Source organism: Miscanthus floridulus, chromosome 10 (assembly GCF_019320115.1).
Source record: "Miscanthus floridulus cultivar M001 chromosome 10, ASM1932011v1, whole genome shotgun sequence".
In the NCBI taxonomy this organism is placed as follows: domain Eukaryota; kingdom Viridiplantae; phylum Streptophyta; class Magnoliopsida; order Poales; family Poaceae; genus Miscanthus; species Miscanthus floridulus.
In genome coordinates, this window is record NC_089589.1 from 43377360 (window position 1) to 43389268 (window position 11909).

At 48.5% G+C, this 11909-nt stretch overlaps 1 pseudogene; it reads left to right on the plus strand.

The window, feature by feature from the left end:
- The first annotated feature begins 2406 nt into the window (after positions 1-2406).
- On the plus strand, positions 2407-5962 carry LOC136485154 (glucan endo-1,3-beta-glucosidase 14-like; annotated as a pseudogene).
- The last annotated feature ends 5947 nt before the right edge of the window (positions 5963-11909 follow it).

An 11909-nucleotide genomic window follows, 5' to 3' on the forward strand; every position in this document is an offset into this window, starting at 1 on the left:
TTTTGTAAAAGCAACTGTGCGCTGTGGGTTTTTAAAAAGCTACTGTAGGATAGGAGCTGTGAAAAAGTTAAAAGCCCCTTTGGTGAAACAACTGTGGCTTTTGGATAAGCCTGTCTCACTAACAAGTGGGCCCTGCTCGTGAGCCTCACAGATGCTTCTTCCGCTCGACCGGGATGGTAGCCGTGGCACTGCCTGGGGCTGGCCGTGAGCGGAGAGGGAGGAGCACCGGAGGAGCTCGCCAACCTGGGGACGGCGGCGGAGAGGGAGGAGCTCGCCAGCCATGGAGGAGCTCGCCAGAGGGAGGGTGGCGCTCGTGGGGGTCACCGGGGAAGGGGTCAGGTCGTGATGGGGGTTGTAGGGACCGGGTCGCTCGCCCGCCGCCGCCGGAGGAGCACGTCGAGGCCGCGTCCACGCGAGTAGAGGAGCTCCTCACGGGTGCTGCTCGAGCGCTGGAGGGAGGGGGAGGGCCGCGCCGCCGGAGGGAGGGAGGAGAACTCATCTGCTGCTGGATTGGTGCCGCTCGACCGCCAGAGGCAGGGCCGGCGAGTTGCGCCGCCGGGAAACCCTAGCGCAACGGCCTCTTCCACTCGCGCGGTCGGGCCTCTCGCGCGGATGAGGGAAAAGAACGAGAAGGATCGAACCATTTTCTTCATAACGGATGGCAATGCGGGTAATTATGCACGCCTACAGCCGGTGAATGCAGCTCCTCCCCTGCTGTAGAAAATGAACTACATGAAAGCTGGTTTTGCAAAAGCTGTTGGTCCAGCGGGTCCCCTTTGGTTGGCTTTTGGGCTTTTGGGAGCAAAAGCTACCGCCAAAAGTGAAACCAAACACCCCATACAATCTTTAATATTTATCTAAAAATCATAACTTGCATATGAAGACAGACAAAGACGAACTTTATAGTAGATAATTTTTTATTTAAAATTGTTTAGAGTATCAAAACTTCTTTTAAATTCTCGGATGCAGTGGTTCATTAAACTAAACACCCCACCAGAGAGAGAAATCACTGTTGCTTTTGGCTTGATGTTAAAAGAAAGGTTATAAACTATTTGATGGACAACAGTAGGAGAGAGAGGACAAGCAGTTGAAAAATAGTCAAGGTTTTCTACTAAAACCTTGAGGCCCTGTTTGGGTGCAAAGTCTTGTTGTTTAGAAAAATACTATGGTTTTATAGAATATACTTTGATTTTAAAAATCCTATTTTTTGTCCTTCTGTTCACCTAAACGGCCATATATTTAATGTAAATGGTAAATGGAAGACAAATGTGTCATTTATACCACTATACCACCCTAAATAATCCATTAAATGGATTGACCAACAGTGGAAACGGCCTAATAAATGGAACAAAGGTCAACGTTTAGGGCAAGTATATTGGTCTTGTCTCATAGGTAGTCTTATGTAGCACCACATAATTTTAAGACGACTTAACAGACATGTATAATGGTTATTTTCTAAGTTGCCTCGTAATAACTCATAATTTCTTAATTTGTGGATAGAATACAAATAAAGTTATGAGTTGTATGACAACGACAACTTATACAATGTACCTGCCCTTAGTCGGTAGTAGGATCGGAGTTCATAAACCACTTTAAAACCAACTGATTGGCATCTCTATTAAAAAAACGTTTTACTCTATTTAAGGAGATGTTTGGGACTACTCCGCTCCACTTTTTTCAACTCTGCTTCATGTTTTTTAGTCAAACGGTTTCAACTTCACGCACTTTGTTCGAGGAAAAATGGTGAAGTTATGAAAAGACCTAAAGATGCATCACAAACTCTTATTTTTTGTAGAGCTGCTCCACGGTGAATGCTTTGTTCGCTTGGGCTGAAAGTATTGTTGGCTGATTTGTTGTGCGAGAAAAATATTATTCGTTGGCTGAAAAAGTACGACTTATAAGCCAAACGAATAGAACGGAAGTTCATGGAGCAGAATTTGTGGAGCAATTCTAAACACCCTAGATACAGTCTAAACCTAAAATATAGAAAATGATACTGTACGGGCCTGCAGTGGAGCGGTCGGAGAGAGGCAGCCGAAGGAAGGTGGCTGCCAAAGTGCGGTGGTACATGAGCTGCCCCCGGCTCGGGCCCCTCCTCATCCTCGTCTCTTTCCTCGCATTCTCGCCACTGCCGGTGCCACGGATCAAGCCAGACAGAGCCACAGAGGTGAGGCCCTATTTATTTATATACATACTCTGTCTGACGTTGCAGGCTTGCAGCATCCAACTGCGTGTGTAGCCAACAGCCTCCAACAAGGTCATTCCCCTGCGTGCTGCGTGCGTCCGCCGTGCGCCTTCCTTGCCTCTATGGCATCTGATTGGAGTTCTTGGTCGCTCCTCTGCGTCCCTGCACGTGTTCGTCCTTCTGTCTGGGGAGCGGCGGGAATCCGGTGGGAGGTGGCGTGGATGGCAACAGCCGTGAGGCCGTCAAGAACCTGCGCTGTCGCTGCCAGCTCCGTCCTGCAACCTCGCCGCCGCCTGCTGCTTCGTCCTGCTCGTCGTCCCCATCCTCCTCACAGGTGAGTTTACTAGCATCGGTTAATCAATCTCCACACAACCTCTAGAATAATCAGCTCGCCAAATACCCAATAATTGTGATAAGGTATGGATATTGTCGTTGAGGTTCTTGACTAGCCTGCACAGGTAGTGTGTGATGTTCTTGCCAATTGCCTAATCTTTAGCTTAGCTACGTTTTTGTGTGCTGCCTTGCCAGTCTTGGATCGGAGCTCGCATATGGTTACAAGGACCCTTTGCTAAGATTCCACTGTAGCTAGAGTAGAAGGCACATTTGTTAAGATCATGTATTACATTTCCATGTGCTGTTGCCAAAAACCAATTGAGCTTATCACTTCACCACTTAATTCAGAGAGGCGAAAATGGAATCACGGAAATGACATGAATGTTCGCTATAGCTAGGGATGAAAAACGGATCGGATACGGACGGATATCACCGATATTATATTTGTTTTCATATTTGTGTCCGGATTCAGATTCGAATACGGATAGTGTCAACTATGTCGGATAGGATACGATTAGATATCGACAACATAAATATGCGATTTGAGTATTCGGATACGAATACGGTATCGGATGTTGGATATCCGGACTCGGATATGGACAGATCTCAACCCCTCCAAACAGATTCGATTTCGAATTCAGAAAATATCCGTACCGTTTTCATCCCTAGCTATAGTGCAAATGCCAGGTGCGCCGTGGCGTAAGGTGCTCTCGCCGCCCACTATGGCGGCATACTCAACTCCGAATCGCCATTTCAGCTTTTCACGGCGCTTTTCCGAAGCGCAAAATGCCCACTGGCAAGCAGCCAGCTTAATTTACTCGCTCCTGAATTATCTGTCACTGATGACGATGAGCATGAGCTTTATTTAGTTTCTCTTTCTAAAATTTAGTCCCTATTATATCGGATATTTTGATACATGAATTGAGTATTAAATATAGACTAAAAAAATAAATAATTACATAGAATGCGACTAATTTTGTGAGACGAATTTTTTAAGCCTAATTAGTCCATAATTTGACAAAGTGGTGATACAGTAAAGCTACAGTGAACATGTGCTAATGATGGATTAATTAGGCTTAATAAATTCGTCTCGTGGATTACTAAGGACTTCTGTAATTTATTTTATTATTACTATCCAAAAACACTCTCACATAACCTAATGTGATACCCTAAACTTTAGCTGGATTTAAACACCACCAAAGTTGCGGTCGCCAGCTACCAATCTGGTGTGCCCGGCCATTTGTGCAATTGGGAGTTTCAGCTGATTTGTTGTGGGAGAAAAACACTGTTGTAGCTGAAAAAAAAACTAAAACGACGAATTATAAGAAAAACGAATGGTAAGTAGTTTTTTTTAGGTTATTGGTAGCTCTCAGTGACAGTGACAGTGACAGTGACAGTGGTGGCAGAGCCACACATGCCGATGTGGTCCACTGAGATCTTGCTTCCATTGCATCACGTGCTCCGTAGACCGTAGCATTATACTAGCTATTTGTATACTTGTATTATACTCCTATATTCCATACTCTTACGTACGTACCCAGCGCTGTGTTACCATGGTCAAATTATCACACATGCATCAAATTAATTAAGCTGTGTTTCTTCGATCTCCTTGTTTTAATGGCCACAGATCTGATCACCACTCACTGTCACTAAAACTTCACCGGAATGAATGTGAACCACAATCTAGCCTAGATCGGATGAGTTTGTACTCGTCCTCGATGCTGATATATAACAAAAAAATTAAGACAATCAATATAATTAATTGCAAATCAGCAAGTGACGGTGGCCGAGTCCCTGTCGATCGGCGTCAACTACGGGCAGATCGCCAACAACCTGCCGTCGCCGGCGCGGGTGTCGTGGCTGCTCCGATCCGGTCGATGCGGATCAGCAAGGTGAAGCTGTACGACGCCGACCCCAACGTCCTGCGCGCGTTCCTGGGCACGGGCGTGGAGTTCGTGGTGGGCATCGGCAACGAGTACGTCCCGGCCATGGTGAGACCCCGGCGGCGCAGGCGTGGCTGCAGCAGCACGTGGTGCCGTACCTCCGCGCGGGGGCGCGCCATCACCTGCGTCACCGTGGGCAACGAGGTGTTCAAGGCACGACACGGCCCTCCAGGCCGCGGTGCTCCCCGCCATGCAGTCCGTGCACAGGGCGCTGGGCGCGCTGGCCTCCAGGGCCGCGTCAACGTCACCACGGCGCACTCGCTGGACATCATGGGCGTCTCCTTCCCGCCCTCCGCCGGCGTGTTCCATCCGGCGGGGCTGGCGCACCTGCAGACCGTTCCTGGCTTCCTGTCCGCGACGCGGGCGCCGTTCCCTCATCAACTGCTACCCCTACTTCGCGTACAAGGACGACCCGGCGCGGGTGCCGCTGGACTACGTGCTCTTCCGCCCCAACGCCGCCGGCGTCGTCGACGCCCGCACGGGGCTCCGATACGACAACCAGGTGGACGCCGTGTACGCGGCAATCCAGGGGCTCGGTACACGGACATCGAGGTCAAGGTGTCGGAGACCGGGTGGCCGTCGCGGGGCGACGCCGACGAGCCCGGCGCCACGCCCGAGTACGCGGGACCTACATCCGCAACCTGCTGCAGGCGGATCGAGATGAAGCAGGGCACGCCGCTGCGCCCGGCCACGCCCCGTCGACGTCTACGTGTTCGCGCTCTTCACCGAGAACCTCAAGCCCGGCCCGGCGTCCGAGAGGAACTACGGCCTCTTCTACCCCGAGGTGTACAACGTCGGCCCTGCACGGATACCTCCCGCCGATGCTGGTGTCGTCGTCGACTGCAGCACGACAGGTACGTGCGGTATATTCTTGATTAATTGTTCCAGTCGTGTCACATTTGGAGCACTGGAACTGGGAGAGAGTGAGGTGATAGATGCCGAGTGGCATGGGCAGTTTAGGCATGGTCGGTCGCAAGGAATAGGTTCTCCACCACGGGAAAGTTGCATTAACACAAATTCACACGCAGACCAATCCCATCTGCTGTCGTCTGAAATGTGCCTGTATATATTAAATTAAAACTGAAATACCCCCTTGTGCATTTTGTGTTTGGCAGGTGATTCGTTTGTTTGCACTAGTCACCATGGCGCCCGTCGCATTCGGCCTATCCTGACAGCCTAGTCTACCGACGGAGAAGGAGCACTAACAACTGCAGCTAGGAAATGTTAGCTAAGCATCTCATGCTGGACAGGGTTTCCTGTCGCAACTCAAGGTAAATCATTTGACATTACCATTGTACAGCATTTTTTTCTGTACGTCCAGATAAATAACAAACTGGCTATTCGGCAGGAACTTCTGAGTAATTTGGTCACCTCAACTTGAGTGCGTATACTGGATTTTTTATAGCGACCAGAACCTCTTACTGTACTCACACTGACAATAGGTTAGAACTGACTGAAGCATATGCATCGTCGATTCATCAGAAGCTTACCTTTTCACCCAAAAAATGAAAGGTACAAAACAGTAGGAATAGCTGCATTGACTGCAACTATTTATGGTGGGATAATTGGTATCAAATATAACTATGTAATTCTGTTCTTTTGACCTTGGTATATTTTCCCTTGTTTAATTCTCCGTGTATTGAGTACAGAAACTGGACACGTTGAGGCGAAAGTGTCCTCAATCACAATAATAAACGCAGACAGGAGAATAGGAGATAACACATTTTCATCTTAAATGCAGAAATTGTTACGTTCCGATCATGAAATTGATTCACCTGGCTGAAAGTTGTAACAGTATGTCTATCCTAGACAAGACCGAGTTGAGTTCTGACACGAATGCCCAAGTCTGAGTCCCCTGTTTACAGACTGATCATCTACATGTTCTGATGGGACTCCACTCACACCGAGTAACATCATACTCTATATTCCCCTGTTTTTCGTGTCGAATCTGAATTTGATCTCCAGTACCCGTGAATGGAACTATACAAATATGCAGATCAATGCCACAAGATATGTACATCAGCTTGCAAACAATGGTCGATTTCAATTAAACCAACAGCTTCCCAAAACTTTCATAGCAAAGTGGTCAGTGGTTGTTAGTGAGGTCCAGTACCATCCAATTTCACTTGGCTGAGTGGTTAAGTCAGATCTATCTTCCACTCAATTGGATGCAGATAAAAATTACCCGCCAAGTCTGATGGGGAGGACCGTGTAGAGCTACTACAAATGTCAAGTATATCGGTCATGTCCATCACTCTGATTCAAGCTCCTTAAATCTCCTCTCCCACTCCTTGACTTCATAATCCTGCTCCAATAGATCCTTTTCAGTAGTATAGACGATCTCCTCCGGCGTAATTACTTTCCGTTCAGCCATATCGCGTGCACTGAGCAACTGAAAATATAGGAAAACACAAGCCAAATTCATGCTACTTCAAAGGTTCAAAAAAAGACCAACTTAGAGAGGTCATGAAGCCAAGTATCAATTACTTCCTCTAGTTGGAAATATAAGCCCATTCGGACATCGACAGCTAGTAATATTAATAAAAATACATTACTGAAGTGGAAAGAATTATACATTAGGAGAATATTTTCCACAAAGAATCTAGTAATCCCAATCTTGTATTGTCAATCTATATAAAATTTTGGATATCGCTAGTCAAAGTTCAAAAGATCTTTAGGACAAACCTAGATAGACATATATTTGTAAATTGTGATTGGATGTAGCATCTAAAATGTGTATGGTGTGAGTTGATGATAAGGCACCAAAATAAATTGAGTAATATTAAAGAATGCAATAAAGACGTGCATACCACACAATCTAAAAATGTCATGATAAGCATATATTTCATTCAATAGCCAGTATTGTGATTGGATGTAGTATCCAAGCTGCATAACAGATTATTGACACACAACTTTGATCTTATGCTTTAAGCCCCTCTACAGTGGCTTCACTATGGATCTAGTTATTAGGCAGGGAGGAGGTGGCTGCCATGGAGATGGGGGCGAAGGGAGACAAGAGCTATGGCAGAGTGGCAGCAGCTAGGGGAAGGAGAAAAGGATTGAAAACTGTTTAAAAGAGTTAGCACAAAGGCTGAAACCAGTTTAAGAGACTCAGCAAAAGGCAGAGAGATGACCCTAAACTACGCTTAATCCAGTGGGTACTGTTCACGCGTGGCCGTACCACAGGGTGACAGGGAGCCCTCGTCAGCCACTGTTAGACCTGCTGGTCCAGTCATGGACATTAAGCCCATAACAGGTTTCTTTTAGAAGTTTCTAATGTCAGGAATAAATAAGTTGCTACCGATCACAATAAGTCTAGTCTACAAGGTTTCTGTGAATGCTCCAAATCCATCCTGATTTTCTCCAAACAGATCCACACATGGGTAACGGAAAAATAAACACATAGAGTTGTCTGGAACTTCAATTGTTATTACCTTTCTTCTTAGAGAAGAATCTGGTGACACGAGTTCCTGAGCTCGTTGTTCTCTTGCCTTATCCTCTTTCTAATGTCATTGTTGGTCTTGCGTAGCAGAAACCATCTAAATAAAGGGTATTGCAAAAAAAGGAGCCAGCGTATATCTAGAAATGACCACATTGTATCAGTACATATCATTGATAATATTATTAATTCATAGGTAAAACAACAATCAACAATTTTGCAAAATTCACACCATCTGGAACTCCCTTAAAAAAGAGAAGGGCTAGTGATTTCTGTCAGGCCAAATATGCATAAATGTGGCCACGATATGTACTAACAGGCATATCAAGCCCAGCCATACCTGAAGCAAGGATATAACTGTGCCACAATGAGATTAGTCCACCAGGTGTCACTGTCATTTGCCTTCATGATAAATTTTAATACATATTGTTAGCATTACATATCATTTATCAATGATACATGGGGCCAGAATTAGTATAATTCTTACTTCAACAGTTTCCAAGAATGATGACACCAAAGAGATTGAGTCCTCCCAAACCAGCAACCATTGCCTTCTCTGATGCATTCGCTTTACTGCAAAATCAACAGGGTAGGTGTATGAAAGGGCATAGAATAGATTAAAATAGCAAATTTAGAGCTGATGAAAAAAATACCACTTAATGAATCAACCTATATAACATAACGCCTAATCTCTAGATCCTCATGCATTGCGCTCCTGATGTAACGTATTTACAAAATACTATTTAAAATTCACATACACTAATTGTATTAGAAATCTAAAAAAAATATCATGGGAGTTTCACACTTCTTTATTTGGTAAAATTGCATCCTGGGTTAGTTCAACTTCACTAAGGATGACAATGATATATACTGACCTGAATTTCCATGATTTCTCCTCTAAGTACTTTTCAATTCCGCTAAACATTGCAGACCATTGGTACCCACATATTCCCTGCTCCTACCACTTTTTGATGAAGCAGTACGTTGCAGCGATGGAATCGATACAGGATATTGCCCTATAAGAAAAACAAAACCATTAAGTTACTCAGAAAAATGCCATCTTCAGTATGTAGCTGGCACAGGCAGAGCTATCTGTCAGCCAAGGTGGACAATATTTAACTTGCTGCATACTACTGATGTGTGATGGTTGCAGCCCGTATGCCTGTATTCCCCTTCTTCCTCAATGGTTTTGTCCACCTTGGCTGAGGTTGAGGAAAGGTGGGTTACGGATAGGAAATAAGGTACTAAACCCAATCCGTTGTTTGGCCTATCAGGAGGTTTAGGTTTGGGTTTAAAGTGCACCCCATATTCTAAAAAAAAAAGAATACAGAAAGCCTCCGCTGCACATCATCCTTATCCCTACGCTGCAAAACCGCCGCAACTTATCCCCAATCTCCATAGACCCAGCTCCCTGACCTCGTCAATCGTCTCCAACAATTAATCAATGAAGCAGCATCTCCTAACACACTCCAGAATCGAGGGAGGAAGCAGCTGCTTCAGCACTTGCAGGCGGCTGTGCGGCGCAGAATGAGGGAAGCATCAACTCCAGATGTAGATGGTCATAGCCACCTACTCAAGAGGAAGGTGGCTCCGGCGACCCCATGGCGCGAGGCGAGCAGCGGTCCTCAACTGGTCTGATGGCCAGTGCGTGAGGTGACCGCGGCATCTTCATCGCTATCTCTTTTTGGCCCCGCTTCCACGTCCACCACATCATTTCCCAATCTAACCCATTGCTATCTCTTTTGGCCCCGCTTCCACATCCACCACATCATTTCCCAATCTAACCCCCCACCCCCCCCCCCCCCCCCCCCCTCTCATCGGTATAGATGGCCGGGAAAAGGCAAGCCTTATTTCCCTATCCCAATCCATGTTCATTTTCTTATCCCACAATCCAAACACGTGATAAATTCTATCCACCCTTCATTTCCCTCCCAGTCTCTATTTTCCCACCAACCAAACCTCATCCAAGTGAAGGAACTAGTGCATGTATGTAGGGTGTTTTTGCTTTGGCTGATGCCTCCATGGCATCTGAAACCCACCCCGCTGCACCCTTCATCATCCCAGGACATGGCATGTCCGCAACACCTTTTTCTTACATCTACTCACACATTGCATGTTCCTTTATCATTTTTCTTTATTGGAAACTGCAATAGATCTGAAGGATTAGATACTTAGGCATGCAAGATCCAATGATATAGCATGTTAGTCAATTGAGATCTACTATTTTTAGTAAGAAACCTGACATGATTGGGTTGTTTGTTTATTCCAAATTTTTTGGTGGTACATAACAATGTTTCAAGTCATCCAGTCGAACCTGGTCCGCCATGTGTTATGACCGGCTTAGCCTATAGCCGGAGGAGGCCCATTAGGGGCTGATAGCAGCCGCAGGGGTTAGGGGCCTAAAGGCCCATAGTATTATTTCAGTTATTTCCATTAGCTATATATATATCAATTGTAAGACACTTGGATAATTAAGCAAGAGCAATCAATCTGCTCGGCTTCCCTTAGGGAGCCGGGAGACTTACAGCAGCCCTAGCCGCCGCCCTCCTTCCTCTAGGTCACGAACACGGCGCCCCCAGCGCCGTTCTCGTTCCCGTCCTCCGATCCATCATCCCTACCACCTCCGAACCCTAGCCGGTAGGATCCGCAGTCCTACCAATTTGGTATCAGCGATCACAGGTGCGATGTCGGGACCCCCACCAGCCTCCACCATGCCGCCGCCGCTGCCCCCATCCACGGGACCAGGGGCACCCCCGCAGCCGCTTCTTCCCGCGACGCAGCTCCTTCCCTCCCACCACGCAGCTGCTGCCCGACGACGTCCGCGATCGTGGTCACCTCGGGGGCGGTCGCCCCATCGGCGAACACCGCAGGGGCCCGTCATGACGCCCGCAGAACTGACGGCGGCTGTTTCGAGATCGGCCAGGCCATTGCGGGCATCCGCTCGTTCCTCGCGGGGCCCTATGCGACCCAGCCCGCTGCCTCAGCCCATACTAACTACCAAGCCGTACCAGCAGGTACAGCCGGTACTGCCAGCGCCACAGCCAACGTACCAGCAGGCCCTGCCGGCGCCGCCTCCGCCACCGCAGCCGGAGGCCGCTCCAGCGGCCGTCTCCTACCAGTACGGCATGCCCTACGACGGGTCGGTTTCCTTGACACACCAGGCCGTGCATCTGCATTCGTCTACTGGAGTGCCGATCACGCAGATCGCGTTTCCCCGGTCGCCGTCGCAGCTGCCGAGTTGGATCACGGGCCTGCCAGAGGCGTCGGGGTCACCCATCTACACTACAGCGCGCTCCAGCCGTCCGTGCCACCCCTGCTCTCCACGGGCTTGGGCGTCACGCATGGGGGTGTTCCGGCGTCCGGCGTCCTGTACGGGGGCGCCGACGGCACTCTATTCCATGGTGGTCACCTGCAGTCGTCGGCGATGTCGGCCAGGGTGCCAGCAGCTCCTGCAGGGGGATCCTCTGATGACGGACCTCTGCCAGCGCCGCCCAAGTTCTATAAGCTGGAGTTCCACACGTACGACGGTTCCGGGGATCCCCTGAATTGGCTCAACCAGTGTGAGCAATTCTTCAGGGGCCAGCGTACGCTAGCATCTGACCGTACCTGGCTCGCCTCCTATCACCTGAAGGGCGAGGCGCAGACCTGGTACCACGCCCTGGAGCAAGATGAAGGGATGCCGCCGTGGGAGCGTTTTCGGGACCTCTGTCGCATGCGCTTCGGGCCACCACTACGGGGCAGCCGCTTGGCTGAGCTAGGCCGGCTACCCTTCACTTCGACGGTGCAGGACTTCGCCGCGCGCTTCCAGGCCTTGCATGCCACGCCCCGGGAGTCTCTACACTACAGCGGGCCGAGCTCTTCGTGGGCGGCCTCCCGGAGCATATCCGGGCCGACGTGGAGATGCGAGAGCCCCAAGACCTCCAAACGGCCATGCACTATGCGCGGGCGTTCGAACGACGGGCAGCAGCCATGCAGGCGCTGTCCCATGCGCGCGGTGCACGGCCGCCCC